Here is a 20,556-nt window from a genome sequence, read left to right as displayed (position 1 = left end):
CTTCTCATTAATATTCATGACAGTATCGCAATATCAATTGGCACTTAATTACATTGGAATTTTTTTCATCTAAATTCAATTGCTTCTAAACTACCAGTGTTTATGAACATGGACAGTACCCCTGTTTAAAGTTTGAATGCCCAGTCATTTTTGTAGCATGTATCGTCATGTTTAATTTGATTAAATGAAGATGACATACTCGCTATGTACATGTACACTACTGAATTCTGGCTAGGCACATCTTGTTCTGTTGTCAGTTCATGTGATGTGATGAACTCTTTTTTTACGAATGAATTCTGAACAAAGTTTGAGATACATTTAATAAGCAGTACTCATCTGTACATTGTAAAGACAGGCAACCACAATAAACACATCCTTTCACATTACCAAATGTGAGGGTAAAATAATCAAACCAGTACAAATGCAAACACTTGAGTTCAAAACCAGTGATCGATAGATGTTTCCTTCAGAAAGCCAGAATACCTGGTGGAATTTTATGCTGGTGTACCATGGGTGGCCAGGAGGCACTGTATATTGCTCTGACATACAAAGTATGATGTACGTAGCTATTCCACATATTAAATTGACAAGTCAACACAAGTCACTCACAAACAAGTGCCTTTCAAACCTGAGAAGCCTTCTACCATAAAAAAATTAATATTTAAAGTTCTTTTTTTGATAAGACAAGCAGATAAGATGCCTATTAGTGAAAAAATACACTACTTTTATCTGAGAAATGAAAGCTACAAAAATGTTACCTGAGATAAGAATGACTTATAACTCCTTGTGTTTGGTTTTTCTGTACATGTACAAAACACTTGAATTAAACACTCAATAAATTGTAGCCCACTTCACAGTGAGTGAACTTTGAGCTTGACAGCCAAGAATAACACTGTTTGTTCACAGATTAGCATACACTTCCCCTCCGGTATCACGTCTTCAAATTTTCTTTTTGTTTCATATCTCTCACAACAGACAAATTTTCCAGCAAAAAATGATACAAGTGACTAATGATGTAAGTCGGTGTTGCTAGGCAACAGGGACAGGGGTATAAATTGTGGCATAATATCACAACATGTTTAAATTGACAATGAGATACACAGAAGTCTGAGGATTCATAGATAAAAACCCATCTCTAGTATGGGTTTTATCTTGTCTTGGTTGGTCTGTGTTGAAAGATGTGTTACAACGAACAGACATTTAACCTTAGGTCAATTGGTATGACCCTATATGAATGAACTAGGGTATGTTATGAACCTTGCAAGGGGTACAGAGATCGCAACTTCACAAAAGCTTTGCTTTGTGATAAAATGACATTAGACGAGGGGATAAAAGATTTGTCAAAAAGTATGGGTGGATTAAATGTCACCACACCTGAGGGGGCCAGGTGTTGAATATGTGGTCATGTTGTCTTAGGTGGCAAGTGGTTTTTGTGGTATCAGTAAAGATTGTGGAACACAAAACTATGGATATGGATTAAAAGGTGTTTTCCTAGGGGTGCCTATGTACATGTACATGTACTTGTAGTCTATCCCAAACCCTATAAACTCCCTAGGCTGCTTGCAATTAATGCTTTGTTATTAATGTTTTGTCCAAGCTTCTTCACACTCCTATCAGAGCTTCTGTAGAGGAAGCCATTGTACATGAATGCTGAACACCAAGCCTACAAAAGCACAAAGACACGGACCTTGGACCCATATAATTTTGCCGTCACAATGCTCTGACACATGTTAACACTGAGATTTATTGCTGATATTGAGAGGATTGCAAGGCCACAATTTTTTATTGCCAACTATTTATGTATCCTGTCGTACATCTGTGCATCCCAATGGAAAGACAACAAGCAGCGAGATCCTCTAGGCACAGGGCTTCATTAAATTTTGTTCACTTGAGCCGAGACTGCCACGGTGGGGACAGACATGTCAAACAGCAAGCACAGCTGCTGTGGAACGAAACTTGTTTGTTCAGAGGTAATTTGACACACTCAAACACAGTTTGCATCTCCAGACTGGCAGTGGAAACTTCATCAAAAGATTCGTATAAACTGCCCTGGGCAAGCGTACAGTGATACAAATAGTGACAGACCACTCAAGCAAAAAACGTTCACGCTCAAAAGTTCTTCCCTTCAAAAATGTTCTGAAAATTTCTCCCACCCTTCTCCAAACAGTCTGGCAGCCTATTTATAACCTGTATATTGAGTCTAAAGCAACTCATGCAGGGAAGACATTGTTTGTTTCTTGCCCGTCCGACCAACGCCGCAATGGGTGTGCACCCAACCAACACCATGTCACGTGTCATGCACACAAGGACACAGCAGACTGACCACAATGGGTCTGATATATTCATGGTGTCTAGGGCTGACCAAAGACAAGGTATTTTTGGATAAACCCAAGTGAAAGGCTTTTGTCATACTGTTCGGTCTGTATTTGCGGCAAATTTTTTTCAGGAGTAAAGTGTCAAAGCTACTGTATTCCTGTTTCACAGTCTGTCTGGTTAGTACACTGATGCATATGAAAGATTGAATACGTACAAACCAATCACATAGGGGTGCATTCAATCCATTGCAATATTCTGCAGTCTAGTTGACAATTACAATGATTCTTAACAATCTTACTTCAAACTTTAGGCGTAAATATCCATGTAACTTTTAACCTTGTCACGCCCATTTCACTGTTCAGAAATCCAACTTTACTATTGAAAAACATCAACACTGGGCAAAACCATTGTGGTCAAAGGGTTACAATTCTGCCGAGCCAAAAACACAAGATAAATTGAATTCTGCTGAAGAATAAGGCAATACTGACCACTCAAAGAATACATATAGCTTTAACACAGTTATATGCACTTGATATTCAAATGAGATGCAAATGAGAGCAAATTTATGAAATGACATCCCAAATCAGCAGAGAACAATAACTGCACTTTATAAGAAATGGTGGAAAAAAATTAAAATAGACATACAGTATAAGATAATTCAAAAACTAAATGACACAGAAACTACTAATTATGTCAGTGGTACAGTATATAATTACAGATCAGTATTACAACAGGCTTGGCAATAGTGTGAAAAAAGGAACAATTTTGTAACTCTCCACAGATTTGGCAATTGAGTATAGCATAGAGCAGCATTTCACAAATCTGATGCCATGTAAGATTGTACCACATATGCATGTATCTGGGCATCCGTTTTCCCTGGATCAATCTTCAGGAAACTGAAAATTTTACAAGCCATAACTGTCACCATCATATGCTCCCTGCATTGTTGTCAGGCATGATAAACTACTAACACTTTTTTCTGTTCACCCTCTAGGCTTACAGCATGATGAAACATCCAGTAGTGCACTTTCCAACACACCCTGTACATGTACATCTGTGGTGTGCATTGTTATTGTTGACAATTGAATATATGTTTTGATGTAAATCGTATTGTCAAAGATGACAATGCTGACTACAATAAGCCAAATACTGGGTATTTCATCACCATTTAGGCAGTGGATCAAAACAGACAACAAATATATGGTAAACATGAATCACAGTAGAAAACATTGTCAGTTGTTATTCTTGCGAGCACTTTCAAGAAATACACTGCAAAATATTGCCTTCAAGTTCACTACAAGCTTTCTATCCATATCTTCCTTAAATTTTGATGTAAGATTTCTTAATTACAAGTGTAAGTACTAAAAAAAAACCAGAAAAGACATTTCTTGACAAAAGCTTGCTCCTGGTCAACATTAGAGTGACAACAACCCTTTAATACTACATGTAATGTGAATAAACTTGTCTAATCTTTGACTAAATAGTGCAGAACCAAAGGATGGTACTTGGGCAATTTCACACCCAGAGGTGAAAGATCCTGACAGAATCTATTAATCATGCAACACTGAGCGCCGCATTCAAGCAACATATGCCGGCTAGGAGCAGACTACAGCCGGCTGTGCTTCACAAAACTCAAGGACAATACCATCAACATGGCGTGGCAAGTACACATTATAGTCACAGGGTGCGTATGTGCGACTCTAACAGCTATGCACGTGTTAGCTTTCCTCACAATAACGTCCACCTGCTATTTGAACAATGTGCTTAAAACACGGGTTCAAAACATTTCCGAAAGTCCTTAAGGAAGTTTGAACTTTTGCAAAGTTAGCACAGAAGTTTTAAAATGTATTAAAAGCCAACTGCCCTTTGGCAACGGAGGCGGTCAGTTTCTGAGCTCCACCATGACGACAAAAGAAGAACAACAAAGTTGTCACATTTGCACAGATAAAATCAAAAATGATAAAAATCATGCATATGTTCTCACTGCACTGTAAGGGACCTCATGCTTTACAGATACCAAAGTCACAAAGGTCATAGCTTGCGCAACTTCACCACCCTGATACAAGTCTAACTTTACTGAAAGTGCCTGGTATTCCAAAAGTTGCTCATGCACGATTCAGACAGTTCAACCACACCGAAGGAGAAAAAAGTTCTCAAGATATTTTACCTATCGGTAGTTGCACAGTAGCAGTGAAAACCATTAAATCCAATTACACTGGGAGATTAGCAGCTGACTGGGGAAACTCCATGGGTTGGTCACCATTTTCTTTATGGAGTCCCCCTCCATTATGTAACGATTGCATTCCCCACATACTGCACACAATTGAGTTGGTCTCTACACAATCAGGGTGTAAACACGTCCCATTTATTACATAAACAGCTTTTAGGATTCAAAGCTTTATTCTCACTATCAACCCAAAATGGCAGAAACAAATTATCCGCTTAAAAGGGTTGACCTACTTACGCCAAGTAAATCCAATAATTTTAAAATGCTGCGCTTGCCACAAATTGATTCACATATATCTACACTTGATAGTCATTAATATTTATTAGCTAATTGGTTTCTATTTTGGCAACCAATCACATGACAGCCTTGAAATATACTCAGGGAGTGCTTTCACATATTTCTACCACAGGCAAAAATTTCTGGATGGTTGGGAAAGTCCTCCAATTCAAACATTCCCGAGACAACATTTCATTAGATAGATTTATTAGATAAAGTCAAAGTATTCCGGAATTTCTGCATTGTAAACCACATTCTTTTGAAGTCTTGGTTTTAAGCGAAATTTTTAACGAACAAAATATCCACTATCTAAATATTTTTCGCTGATTTCTGTAAATATTTCACTTAATTTCTCGGTGATAATGACACTATTACCGTCAAATCACAAATACATGAGTTGAAACTGCACCACACAGCAAATGTAAAATCATGGGACTGGTAAAAGCTATGACGACCTATATGTGAATAGTTTTACAGCATCTAACACGCATGATTTGCAAACTCACTTAAGAAATTGTAAATCATCTGGACTTATAATCCTAACAACAATAAACTTGTCCTCAGAGTACAAACACTGACTCCCTGGCCCTGGGCCTCTCAACAGGAAATTTGCTGGCTGCAATTTGTGACTGTGGTTTTAACAATTCAACATCTCAATTTAAAGTTACAGGAAATATACAGCAGTGTAATTTGAATCACCTTCATTTCTGTAAATAAGTTTCCTTAGAACATCAAAACTAACAAAACAGCAAATACAGTAGGCAGTCTCTATAGCTTGTCAGATTTTCTATTTTTTGTTTCTCAGTGCAGAAATCCTAACCCAGAAAATGTGGTTCCCAGTCTAAATGTAAGCTCTAACAGTACAGTAGTTGAATTCCTTACAAATAAATAGTTGAAAAAGAGAGAACAGTTGTTCATCTGAAGAACAAAATTCCCAATTCTCAATAAAGTCACATATTCTCAGCAACATATTTCGACACATGAAAGCAACAAAACTGAAAACCTTTCATCTGTAATGTTCAACACTTTCCAAAGTAATATGGTATCCCTGAATACATATATTTGCATTCAATATTGTGACTTTATCTGAAAATATCTGGCTGTTTCCCCAGGAGAATGACTGACGCAAATCATATTACTAAAAAAAAAGAAGAAAGCAGACGTCGGAGTACATAACAAGAACAAATTTGCTGAAAGTACATGTAATAACTCAGTTTGTGTGTATGCCAAAGGCAATGCATATGCATCCAACAGCAATAGGCCGGGAAAAGTACCTTCCCAGATGGACAACATCAGGGATTGGAAAGCTGAGTTTACGTCAGGACATAAATTTTATGTCATCCTTCAGTACCAGGAAAAGCCAGATAACATTTAGACTCCTTAAGATCAAATTGCAATAAAATACTTTTATTTCCCATGGTTCCACTTAATTGTTTGAAGGGTGTTCCCTCCACAGCTCACTGCAAGATGAACTTTGACCCGAGTTCATTCATGTAAATTCTGGGTCTCCATCTTCAACCAGTATTTCAACAAATCACTTCTTTTTGTAAGACCAATAAGTAGATTTAATTTTCAGGTGAATTTCAATACATTATTTCCACTAAAGCAGGCAATTTCTCTGGAATTAACAATTATATCCATGTCACCATACAGAGCTTCAAATTTTTCTACCAATAAATTTTTGAAACTTTCAAACTTTCTTGTCCAGGGTATGGATGTATCGATGGAAGATGTAAACATAAAACAAATCACTGACAAGCAGATGACACCACAGACATGCTACAAGCCTTCTGTACTGATCTGCCTTTCAACCAAACATTAGAATAGAAACTCTTGTATGCCAAATTGCATGTAAAGAGGCATTATTCAGATACATTTGGAAATGTGCTAGGTTTAATCGTTTTGTTTTCCATACAGCTGACTGTATAACTATTAGGTTGAAAGAATCTTATCAAACATCGTGAATATTACAATAAACCAATACTTGCATGTTTCAAAAATATTAAACAGGAAATGAGTATTGCTCATCCACTGGATAGACTGTAAGTTCCCTAAACAAAACTGCAATCATGACTCTGGTGGCAATGTGCAAATCTGTATCTATCGACCTCAGTGAACGCTTTTGTTACTCATGACCATATTGTTCACAAAATCTGGAACACTTCCGTTAATTGCCGGCCAATTAAGCTATATGTGTTTGTCCAACGTGAGGTCGCCTGGTTTCAAATTACCAAATGACCTCAGCCTGCTTAATCCCGCTTTTGAAGAAGGCTAGAGCGCTTACTGTTTGTCCACTGCTCTGCATGTCTGCAGCTTGAGGGAAAGCTTACACCAGCTACTGTGATTAACCGTCTGGGTTGCTGCAACTGCTGTAGGTTTGAAACTTTGTGATGTCCTCGCACTGACCTCTTGTGTCTGGTTTGCCTTGTTAGCACAGAGAGAGCCCTGTTCACATGGTTTTACTCACAGTGCTGTATATTAGTACTTACTGGGTCGAATTTGCCTGATTATGCACATGGCAACCTAAATTGTAAATTTATTGTTTTACTTGCTTGAGGACCAGATCTTTGAACTGCAAAAGTCTTATTGTTCTCTTGTTGAGAGTTCATAAGAACTCATTTTGAAACCACACAAAAATTTCCAAATTTAGTCATATTCTTCACAAAGGTAATAAACAAACTGGCTGGCATTTTGAATCTGAAAAATTGGTGTAAATTTTCAGTGATTTGCTTCCCTGGCAAAAACTTTGCGAAATGAGGAACCTTGATCTTTGAAAGAGAACATGTCGACAGTTTACCTGAAATGTGAACAAAAGTGTTAATCTTTCACTGTGAGGTATACACAATACCTACCGTAGAACTGTACGTCCAAAACCCCAAGACAAAACACTTGTGACAAAGAACAGCAACAGTCAAGAAGATCGCGACACTACCTTGTATCAAATGTTCAAATGATCATCACTTGGTCAAAGTCTTCTGAAGACGTCAGGCTGATCATGTGTCATATTTTATACCATCTGGCTTGTACATTAAGACATGAAGAAAACTGGTTGCCGACATTTCACTGACAAAGGGAGCAAGGTCTGTGACCATGATCTATTGACACAGCCGATGGCACAACGCACGAGTCAAACATTTTTCTAAAGACCACTTCACACATTTTGTGAGTCCCATGAAAGTTTCACATGCAGGACACCATGACCTAGTGAAGGTCAGCATCTTGTATCCTAGAAATCTCCATGTACACAGCACCAGGGCGACCTTGATTCCATTCTTTTTGAAATCCATCCCATTTTCCGTCTTGTTTGGCAAAGTGGAATTCATTTATCACTGATGTAAGGGGCAGCTGCAGCAAACTTTGACAACCTGACTGAAAGAGTGTTGATTAATTCTGAAAGTGAAGGACAAGGTTGAACACCCTGACCTCCCCATGTCTTTGCTGTAATTAACATCTACATGTGCATGGGTGCTCTTCCATGCCAAGTGAAAGCCCAATAAACCTCCCTCACTGGCAGGTAGTTCTTTGCTAATTAACCCTTTGAGTGCTGTAATTTTTCCCACCAAAATTATAGTGCAACATTTTCCAAATTTTCATAAATTTTTCTGTAATTTATTTGGTAATTTTGGACCAAATGGACACCGTATTTCATTGGCTACAATGTTTTAATGAAATTCTAGCAAAAATCAGAAAAAAAAGATTGACTGGGGTATATTTTGTGAAGGTGACCAAAATTGACTTTGGCGCTCAAAGGGTTAAATGGGCAGGTTTTTATCAGCTTTACCTGTATCTCTAGGCAAATTGAGTAACTGTGCACAACTTTCAAAGGAGAACAAACGACTAAAATCACATACAAACAGTCAATGTCAACAACAACTGATGCAAGAACCAGGGATTGAAGACTGCCCCTTTAAGACTTGAGTATCCTTACTAACTGAATGCCAAGGCTTACACTCTACTACAACAGCAAGAAAACAGATTGCCAATGTTATCTCCATCTTGTTAAAAGCCACTTGAGTTTTGGAAGTGTGTGCACTGTATATTTATCATTTGAACCAATGGCTAGCGAATGTTGACATGATAGTACCGGTATATACACGTGAAGTTCTCACACCCATCATACAATGTATGTATCGGTGCACATGAATACATGTACACTACACTACGAAATCGACAGTACATATACAAAACTGGTGCATGTGCTATGTGTATATCTGTTTGCACACAAAGATATGTTTACATGCATGTTTACATCTTTCCAAGTTCATGTTCGTCACAGCTGGCTTGGAACACATTGAATGATGAATGATAGGGTCTCTCTTTGTGTAAATTCAGTTGGAAGTGTTTCATCCCTAGAGAAACTCTTAAAATCACTTTAAATCTCCTCCTCCCTCCCTCCATCCCTCCTCCTCTCCTCTTTCAGGGAAACAAATCACGGACAAGATTCTAATCTGTTGTAAACCATGATTGATGAGGACAAGATGTTTGAACAATTGTAAAAGTCTGGCTGTGTGATCAATATGTGCACACACATGTGGCCGTCTGCACTTTACTTTTAATTTCCCTTTGCATGGTGGCCCATGTTGATACTACAGGTCACGCCGGGTCATCCCGAGGGTCTTCAAGTTAAAAGCCTGTCATCAGATTAAACACAGAGGTGAAAGGTCAACAGGATTTTCCTGGGAAATGTCTGCCGCTTAGAAACACCCGGATAAGATTCTTGAAACACTTCGGATGCTATGAAGTGGAATCAATGGTTTAGAGATGTATACAGTAACCAAATTGATCTCAGTCACTTGACGTACATAACCAGATCAAATTATAATCCCGTTTGGTATGTTTTTGTCACATTAAAATGTGTATTATGTATTTTGTTTCTGTCACACTTACAAAAAAAAATCCATGGTCACTTGTCAATCGCCGGCATCAACATTTACACACTCTCACCTTACTATGACTTCAAAAAATGGCATACAAATGTATTCACTTACAGTATGTGCAATGGTCTCACTTTGAATGAAAGAAAAGAACTTTGATCAGTGGCCATAAGTCTCTGGATGTAAACTAAAAGGATTTTCTTGGGGACCTCGACACGACAAAGCTCTGTGTGTGCTTTGTGTCTAACCATAGAAAGTAGAGGGTCTTCCCCCTCTACTGTCTGTGATCTAACCCTACCAATAGTGACTGCCTACATTGCTACAAATTATCCCTTTGAGTGCCGTAATTTTTCCCACCAAAATTTTAAAGCAACATTTTACCAATTTTTAAGAATTGCCTGTAATTTTTTTGATAATTTTTAACCAAGCAGAAATAACATTTCATTGGCTACAGTTTTTAATCAAAATTTTGGCAAAAATCTGAAAAAAATCTGACTGGGGTATATTTTTTAAAGGTGACAAAAATTGACTTTGGCGCTCAAAGGGTTAAGGCACTATGTCCACCCAATGTGTGCAGAGGGACTGTGTTTTCACATTTGCTGATTGCATGCCAAAACGTCTATACGACAGACAGAGGATAGTATGTCAATGGCCAACAATTCATCATGTGAACTCCTGGATCAATAGCAAACCACTATTAATTGAATCAAAAAGGTGGCAACTTGCCACTTCCATAAAAATAACACCACAATGGCTGCCTTAAATTCTAAAGCTCCCTATAGTTCGTGAACCAACAAAGGAGCACATATTCTTGATGTATTGATTTTGAGGATCTTTACAAAAAATTCCAATGTTTACAGCCAAAACAGGACACAATCCTTGTTCACACCATTGCAGAGGAGATGACAAAAGCCATAGACGGAGACATTGAAAAATTTAATACTGTATGACAGTCGGCTTTGGGCTTCATTTATGCTATTAAAACACACAATAAATTGTCTTGTGAAAGAATCAGTACAGTGTTTTGTTACCGGAGCACTGACCTATGAATCGTTTACTCAATTCAACATCCCAAGCATAAACTCTGTGAGTGTGCAGTCACAGTTATAGGCCTGAAAATATTTAGGTTTATTTTCCTTCCCTAATTCTTTTACAAAGATAGTGCAGCGACACTTTTTTTTCTTTTTTGGTCGGAAGATCAAATTACCAATATGAAAATATCACAAAATGAGAAAGCTTACATGCAGCCGTAATTCTGACATGCAGCATCAATGAATACGTGAGTGCTGTCCACCATTTTCCTCTCATTAATATGCAAAAACAAACATTTGCCTGCACTTTTAGATTTTACTTGCGGAAATTAGAAGAATGCAAGACTGACAAAAATACATTTTGGTACCCGACTGCCACACAGTGAATAGTTAAAGACATATCCACAGCTCAGAGTGCAAGCTGCAACAACAGCCACGCATGCAACACTGACAAAATATGCCCACATTTCAAGCAAGTGTCCATTATCATGATGTGAACTTTAGTTTATACATTTTAACTGCACTTTTTTATATTTCATCATATTGCTTTCATTTCTTTTCAATAATAATACAGACTCTTTCAATTTAAGCCATATTTACTGTTTTGCTGGAAAATAAACATTTGTGAATTTGCATTGGACAGTAAAAATTGAACTCTCCATGCTTTGACACTGCTGTGTATGAGAGACCCCTGTCTGTGTGTTTATTCTTGACAAGTGCTCCAGTGCTCAATCAGAAAGTCTTTCTTGTAAGAGTAGATGGCTCTGAAAGAGGGTTCACTCAGTCCAAATCAAAATATTTTGTGCAACCGAAACCATAATGAAGCCAATTTGTGAAAATGACACAACTCCACATTGCAACATCATGCTGACTAACGCATACCCTTTGGTTTTCTTTCTCTCCATGAAGCAAAGAAACTGTCAATATTATTACTTGAAAAACCTCTCTCTCTCTGATCCCAGCATGTTATTTAATCAATCATGGTGTACAATGTACAGTCTAATGGGAGTGCTTTCCATAAAATAATTTAGAATTTTCTTCAGCAGACTGGTTTATAGCTTCTGACTTCAGGATTTGCCCTAACAATCATTTTATTTCTTATCGTGCCAAGTTCATATGTCACCATCAGGTCAAGTTGGTTTACACCAGTGAGGTATAATAGGTTCCATATGATACATTTTAACAAAGTCTTGAAAATTTGAAAGCTTCTGACAACAATTGCTTTTAAAACGATTTTTCTGACTTCACCCTCTATTACATATACTATGTCAAGTAGGCAAAAATACATTTTAATAGAATTTCACTCAATACTGTTTTTTATTGACTTGGCAGATGGGGAAGTGATGCCTATTGATAGGCCTGATAGGATAGGAGTGTAGGTCCAACACTTTGGATCCACTCAATACAATTAACAAAAATAAGTTTCTTTTTTAAGCTCTATCACCCCTTTTCCATACATATGGATCCTACCCACCCTATGGAATACAATTGGATCATACCACAGGCTGGTGGTGACAGGGTGAATCTTAAAGTCAGAAAAGCTCTTAAAAATTTTGATGGTCTTTACTCAACAGAAAGTACCAGTAGCCATGATCTAAGGTAAATCCACACACAGTGAAACTGCTCACCAAAACGTTTAACGTGAACACTTTAAAAGTCAAAACATCAATGGATTCATTGAACAGGAAAGAGTTTAAAGACCCTAATGATATTTGCACGGTTGGCGAGTGTGTTTTTTCAAGGATTTCAACCAATCCCTGATGACACCAGGTAGCTGGCACACTTCCAAGGACCCAGCAATCTCAACAAGTACTTCTCTACGTATGTCCATCAAGCTACCATATCGTTTGCATTTGAATTTCCACAGTAGTTGCACTGGTCTGCGTATCCCAAGGCGCAGACAGAATCATGCAACAGTGAGGTGATAACTTTCCATTTCTGAGAAATACAGAACGCACTTATAAGGTTACACTAATCATGCCCTCATCACAAGATTTTTCATCACCTTCGTCACCATGGCAACAACTTTGTAAATATCATGACAGATGAGCTCAATAAACTCTTCAAATGATTCTCCGGTGTTTTTCTTTCTGTAAATGTCAAATAAATGGCGGTGTGTTTGCACAAGGCTATGGCCTCTGGCTGTCTGTCTGTCACAGCCAAAGTCTATTTTGGGTATATGCTTATTAGGTGCTGAAGTGGGACTTGTGAATGCGCCAGTGTGTGTGAAGGAGTTCTGCATTGACGAGGGAAGTTGTGTTCTTTGGTCGTGCATCTAGACACATTGGCAAGACTGAACCACAGTGGACCCATGCTGGTGTAGGGCAACTCAGCACTACCTCAGGGGTTTAACTTTTGTGTTTATTCACTTAGAACTCCCACAACCAAGCGATGATTTCTGCCGTGAGAAGGATGGGCCCACTGTTTTTCAGGTGTGCATAAAAAAATGCTGGCCTCTTCCCTGTTAACCATTTTATTCTCATTATCATATGGCTTGACCAATATTCTGTGAAAATGGGGGGGGGGGGCTCAAATCACATCTTTGACAAGCAAAACTGTCTACATTCTCCGTCAGTCAAGGTTACAGCTCTCTGGAACAGCTGACATTAGAAGGGTCCTATGAAAGATGTTATTATTTGTTGATAAATATACAAAGTATGTACCGGTACTTGTAATACAGCGGCTTTAACCATAAATCCTGGGCAGTATCATTTGCACCATGTGTTGGGTCATTATAACACAGTATTGAGCAAAATCTATTGTCACTCTCTTGGCTTTGTATTTTACAGCAAGTTAGGTCAGAAATAATAATATTTTACAGTATCTAGATTTTCAGGAGTCTTCATACACTCAAGATTTTGTTAAAAGTCAAGATATGGGACTTGTTATGCTTCATTGTTGATCCAACTTGACCTGATGGTGACATATGAACTTGGCAGGATAATGGCTAAAAATGACAAAGACTAACAAATTTTGATCATGGATGTTTTTATGCTACAAGTTGAGCTCATAAATTCTCCTTCCTATGCAAGGTTCATGGCAGACGGTCTGACACTGTCAACACTGTCTCGCATCACACCTTACTTGATTTCAGCGACACCTTTCTTTCCCTCTGTGGGCTAAACAAACAGTTCCCAGACACAAAGAAAACTTCCTACCATCAAACCTTAAACCAATGCTGTGTGCAATAAAGTTCCTCTCACTGTATTGTCATTATTCCATCTATAACAGACCACTGTTAAAGATCACTAAACCATGTCGCCTACCTGGCATAACAGGAAGCTGCCTGCCAGTTATTTTACAACACTTCCACCATGAATACTGGATGAAATGTTGGCCATTTCTTTCGCCAGAGCTGACATTTATGAAACACATGCCTAAAAACAGGACCTACACTTGCATTCTGGTCCAAAATGAACTTTAAAGTTTAAAGAGCAAAAAATTTTGTTAACAGAACATTTTTGTCAAATCGCAGCTGGAAAATGATTGACATCCGGGCAATACCATTACAGCAATTCATTTGCTGTACTGTTTTCTGATCAACAAAGCATTTGAATATTTTGAGTTGCATCATGTTGCATATATACACCATACACGCACTGGTGCATTGCTTGCAAAAACACAAAAAAATCTTGTCTCTCAATGTGTTTATTTGTATCATCAATTAATATACTTCTTGTTATATAGTGAATCACTCAACACAAAAAGGTCGCCTACACTTCATTAATGCATTTCCTGTTTTCTTTTTTTGTTTTGTATTGTTTTGTTTGTTTCAGCTTTTCCTGTCGAGTGAATGATATGTAATTTCTCTCTGACATTATGATCCTTTGTTGTTGTTATTTTGTTTTTGTCTCTCGTTTGTTGACAATTCAAGTTTGATCTTGATCCGTGTCCGTGTGACAAGAATAAACTAAATCCTAAACGTCAGGAATGTTCTAGGGCAAGTACATGTACAGTTCAGAGTACAGTTAAACTGTGATTTGTGGTGAAACAAAAAGAAAAAGAATTAAACTACAATTTATTTTTACCACTGACAGTTTTAGATGGTGCACGTTAACTTTTCTTCCAATACTTATTCCTTTTCCTGCCAGACAATATCACTACCCAATCTGCAAAATCAGTAAAAAGTGTTATTGAGCCAAAACAATGTATTTTCACCCACTTGGCTTGGTCTGTTATAGCAGCTCTAGTCTGTAAAAATCATGTTTACAGTATCCATATTTTCAGGAGCCTGCAAATGTTCAATATTTTCTTCAAATGAATGATATGGAACATGTTGTGCTTCATTAGTGTTAACAAACTTGACGTGATTGTGAAATATGAACTTGAGAGGATATCTATTCTCACACAGGGGAGTGAGGACTGCAAAAGAAAGTTCCCCATGCATGCATTTTTGAGAGCACTGCAGGTTTTCCATAATTTTCAAGTATAAATCTGGTCTTATTTCTTTTGACAGTTCACTAACGCTCAATTCACAGTTGTACATATACATTACGGTGTAAACCTGATCACAATTGTGTATCTATCACAATCATTATTTTGGCAAAAATTCAAAGGCTTTGAAAGCGGTAGCTATAGTTTGGGGAGCAGGCATACGATGTGTACACTGGACAAAAGATATTGCACATACATGTACTGAACAAGACAAAACTTTATGGTAAGATATAGAAATGCATTCAATCTCATTATTATTTTCAGCAGAGGGATTGTTATCATAGAGAAATAAGATCTCTTTTCATCTTTGTAAGTTACACAATACTTTGCAGAACTATCTTTTACAGAGATTTGACTCACACGACCTTAGTAACATCATAAACTGAGTCGTGTACTGTAGACGAGTCTTACAGTGTCCTATTTTTATCTGTCAATTAGTTCTCAAAAGTTTTCTTCCGCTTTTCTTTTGTCACTTTTATCCTGTGTAGCTCTCACATCGTGGGTTGATGAACTTCAAAATGTGTGCAGCCGCTGCCACATGTTGGCATGATAGCCGAATCTGCACTGGGGTCAAAGGTCATCAAAGAATGCCCATATCTAGCTTTCTCAAATGTCAGAGAGATATCAACAATCGTAAATTCCATTCATGTAGATATGTTTCTGGGTGCTGGGGAGGGGGTTGACATACATATCGAATGCTAAACTTGTGTGTAATTTATAATTCATATCAATCCGCATATATGTACATGAAATTCTTTGTGAACATCTCAGTGTCAATTGAAACAAACATAGGGATATTATAAAAACTGTCTTTCTTTTCCATACTATTTATAACCTTATACACTACACACCAGCTTATGTGCACCGCAACAAGGAAGATCCTTTGCAGTGATTCTAGACCCACATACAGTATTGTCACCCACACACCACATTATAGATACTGTACATGTAAATCAAGACTGTTATTTGTGAACTACATGTACTGTACTGGATATCATTAGTACGTTCCACATGGATTACTGTAATATTGATTTTAACTCAGACACTGTAGTTGCTAATGCATACATTGACAGATCTATACAAAGAAGCATGGATGTTACAGGATTGGAAATGCTACAATGTGTATCATATGTCCAGAACATGAAGTTGCTGCATACTGTACCGGTATATTGTATCATTATGATTGAAGAATGAGACCACTGCATTATAGTTGTACACACAGGGCATAGTGCATTGTACATTTGATAAGTATGGGGGTCAGCGTACCACAAAGAAAACATAAAGATTCAAAGGTGACTGCAGACTGCAGTTTTACAATAGCTAATGAGGGTTTACGGGCAACCATCTTCCTCCAATACTCTACTTGTACATGTACACAGTACACTGAACTTTCCTGAAGACAAATACACTTATACATCTTTACATATTCTGAACATTGCTTATACTGTCTATGCATTGCTCATCTACTGTACAACTGCAATGACAACATTCAAAGGTGCACTATTTCAACACTGCGTACATGACAGATTTTTGTGGGTGAACACAACTTAAAATGATACCAACCTACCGGTACATTCCCTGGAAATTCAACATAGAGCCTGTGAACTTGCGCTTTAAACAGTAAACTTGGCAACAGGAGGACGTCCAAAACAAGATTTACAGGCCAATATTTCTGGATCTTGTTATCTATAAAGTTCACCAATAAACTTGTATTAATTCCTGCAGCTATGGGTAACTTGATGGCAGTACGTTCTACCGATGTGCCATGGAGAGAGATGCACTGTGTGGGCAAGCACCGGCACACTTGTAAATCAACTGCACTCGGCCTTCCCGAGGTCCCAATGGTGCACTGTTAGCTGTGATGCGTACTACGTTAACAAGTCCCAATGTGTACAGGTCCCGATGACATCATGACATTGGTATTTACAGTGCGGCCCACACACCATAGATTATTGGACACCCGGATTGGACATCTATTGAACACCCCTGGCCACTTCACGCCATTCAACCCTTGCCCACTGGAATCATTCATTCATTCCAAAGCCGGCACAGGCCGTGTGTTTACTTATTTAGACAGCCGGGCAAAGGCCTAGCAAGATCAAGTGTGTTGAATTTCAGTGTTATTTCTGTTGTGCCTTTGTATACCAGTGGTCTATTTGAGTCCCCTTTCTAGACATACACAATTGTCGCTTAAGAATAACATTTTTATTTGTAACTATTGGCTGCGAAAAATCTGCAGATCCCAAAGGCTTTGCAAAGGCAAGTTCCCGATGCACAATGTTCTACCACTGATGCGACAGTACTTTAGCTATATGGCATGATATTGAATGCTGGGATACTGCCCCATTTTTGTCCCTTGATTCTGTACAAGTTCTGGCAGGAACGCTGTCAGCTTATCGCTGTCTGCCTTCACACACAACTACTTCAGATACAGTGAAAAGCGCAACAAATACATTATTAAGGAGGCTGAATTAATTCACAATCAAATCTGCATTGTTCTCAGACAATTACGACTTAAACTCTCTTCATACCACTGGGACGACCCCCTCTTGCTCCCTTGGGAAATTCCTGCAAAACCGAAACATGTCCAGGGTATGTACTGTCCCACACACATTGTTTGCTTGGGTTTTCCAATGCAGTATGCACAAAAAGAAAGGTTATATGTTTCTACACCGAACACTAAACACACCAGTAAACTGTTGTCCACTGTGTTTCAAAAATAAAGCTAGACATGCAGTTAACCCTATGAAAATGGGCAGAGAGTTCCGATTTGGCTACACAGACAAAGCCGGATACTCTCACCATACTCGTAGTGCTAGCCATACAGCACGGTCACAGCAGAGAGTTAGTCTACTTCTAGTAGTAATGTAGTGGTGGTGCAGCAGTTTATCCAGCATAATTGATCAAAGTCAGATTTTTAGTACTGGTGTTTAATATGAATCTGTTGACAGCATGAATCACTATAAATTCACACCCACGGGGAGAAACCGTCATCTCAACATCTTACAACGTATAATCTAGCATATGTATTTCATTGGGAAATTCCACAAGAGACAAAGGAATTAACAAGTACTTTCACATCATCAATCACTTTCTTTGAAACTAAAGCGATACCGATGGCTATATATCATTGACTTGTCAATGTCAGCAAAATGAAAGCAGGGTTTTAAACATTACCTCTATAGACCAATGTGCTATCTACTGAGACTGAATGGTTGTGAACTGCTATTGCAGAATATGTCCCCATCTGTGTCAAAATTGACCATACAACGGGACGATATCATACCCTTGATAGGCCCACATTGTAAAATGACCAGCAATTCCGAAAACATAGGACGTCCTTTACAGTAAAGTATGACTATCGAGTGTTGGTTTTCTTGGTTTCAATTTAGCCCTAAGAGGCCTGCAGCATTTGCTGTTGTCCATTATGGTAATGGTATATTTCCGGTATCATTACAGCTAACAGAGAGGATCAAGGCTGCCAGTTTGTACAGCTGAGCTGCCGAGTGCTATCAGTTCAAAGGCTTCAAACAAAACTTGGGACGATCCGCAATGTTTTCAGTTTAAAGTACAGCAGCCAGACAAGAACGGTTGGCAGTGTGACCTGTAAGGCATTTATAGACACATTCAACAATGCTATCATACATGTAACTGCATGTACATGTCACTTGCCTGAGACTGCATCTGATAAACATTATGTACATACTTGAGTTGAACACATGAATACTGATACCTGTACATGTACCATTGTGGATACCAATCTCATTTGAAACTTTCTTTATTACGGCCAGACTTTTCAAGGTGAATGTTACACACTGAACTGATGTTTAAATGTTTTATTCAGGATCTCTCTGTATAGAGGATACTTATGCCATTGCAATAATACACAGATTGAAGTTCATGCACATTATATTAACACATTGTATGGCATGGTTCGACACAGTACTGCACATGATTCTGTGTACATCTAGTTTTCCAGTCGTTCCAGCTGTGATGTCTCTGTGAGAGATGCGCAGAAACAGTTCAACAATTCAATCCTGGTGTCTTTTACAGCTGTTTAGACATTACTAGTGTGCAGGTACATGTAACTGTTACTGTGTGGACGTTTGATATTGTGGCAATGTCATTGTTGGCTACATTAGACCAAAATATGCAGATCTCACATACCAGGACACATGTAAACCAAATTTCACAAGATTTGGATTTGTCGATGCCCAAAAATTAGGTGTGCTAAGAGTCAAGTGTATTCCAAATGCAATGTAGAAGAGTTGATTTGATTGGATTCTTAAACTATCAAAAACGTATTACATGTTACATGATGTACCAGTAGGTATGTCAGACGTACCAGACATTGTACAACCACCACATGGTAAACCAACCACACTTTGATACAGGTTCCTGTACAGTATGTCATGAACACAGTTTATAACAAGTCTACGACATTGTGACCCAGTCTTGACACACTGAAAGCAAAAGTGACGAGCTAATTGCCAGTACATACATGAACGTGTATGTAAGAAATACCTGGAGTACCGGTATGCGTCATGGAAACTAAGGGGCTGTCGATAATAAAAGCTGACGCACGACAAACGTAATTCTTTCGTTTAGGGGGGGGAGGGGTAAAAGCTCATTTCGTTTTGTGTGCGTCAAAATCGCATAAGGATTTTCTATTGTTTTTGAAGTGCGACTTTGCAGCGAGAACGCAATACTACCTTCGAGTTCATCGAGAACAGAACGACCAACAAAATACGGAGACGGAAAAGACAACGAAAGACATGGAATGTGAAATAAAAACTTGTATGCTTTTTCAACGTGAAACCTTTATGTGAAACATTTTCCTACGTCCTAAATACATTAAAATGTTCTGTCTAAAAAAGTGAAACGCGTAAGTGGAGGTTTATTAGTACTGCCCTTCCGGTATTTTTCATGGGTGTGCGGATCGGAAAGGTGCGTGTGGGTTTGGCAGAAACGGCATCATAATACGAAATTGATTTCGCATAAGAACTTTCGTTTTGAGGGGGGAGGGAGGGGGTTTCAAGTAAAACGAAGGAATACCTTTCTTGTATGTCAGCTTTTACCGGTATTATCGACGGCCCCTAAGTTCAGTCATGTGATCCAGTGACCTACATCCATTCATTCGATACAAAAGTTAAAGAAGCTAAAGCACTATCACTTAAAATGTCTCAATTCTCATTGAAGGGAAAGTTGCAAAGTTGTGGGAAAGAAACCTTTTGATAATGATTCCCTCTCTGAAATTAAATAAGTGTAGCTGTTTACGATCACAATTTAGATAGATCCAGAAATGTGTCCATACAGAGCTAGATTGTACACAGAAGTACAGCCAGCACTCTCATAGGCAACAGAAAGTGAAAATGACATCAATTAATAGCAATGTAGA

The 20,556-nt window shown here is 38.2% G+C and overlaps 1 protein-coding gene across 4 annotated transcripts in view; it reads right to left on the bottom strand.

Moving 5' to 3' along the window:
• The window catches only part of LOC139137040 (serine/arginine repetitive matrix protein 1-like), an 86,808-nt gene that overhangs the window by 47,077 nt on the left and 19,175 nt on the right, over positions 1–20,556 (bottom strand). Inside the window, exon 1 of one of the 4 annotated variants that reach the window (XR_011553299.1) lies at positions 7,752–7,902. The exons of 1 other annotated variant lie outside the window; for it this stretch is intronic. The gene's annotated coding sequence lies outside the window, so the exon portion shown is untranslated. Of the gene's footprint in view, positions 1–4,483; positions 4,633–7,671; positions 7,695–7,751; positions 7,903–20,556 lie in introns of those variants that run through there. 2 more of the 4 variants (XR_011553300.1, XR_011553298.1) reach the window with 2 other exon arrangements.

This window comes from Ptychodera flava, chromosome 7 (assembly GCF_041260155.1).
Source record: "Ptychodera flava strain L36383 chromosome 7, AS_Pfla_20210202, whole genome shotgun sequence".
Taxonomy (NCBI): domain Eukaryota; kingdom Metazoa; phylum Hemichordata; class Enteropneusta; family Ptychoderidae; genus Ptychodera; species Ptychodera flava.
The sequence above is the reverse complement of the archived record's forward strand: the minus strand, read 5'-3'. Positions and strand labels throughout refer to the sequence as shown.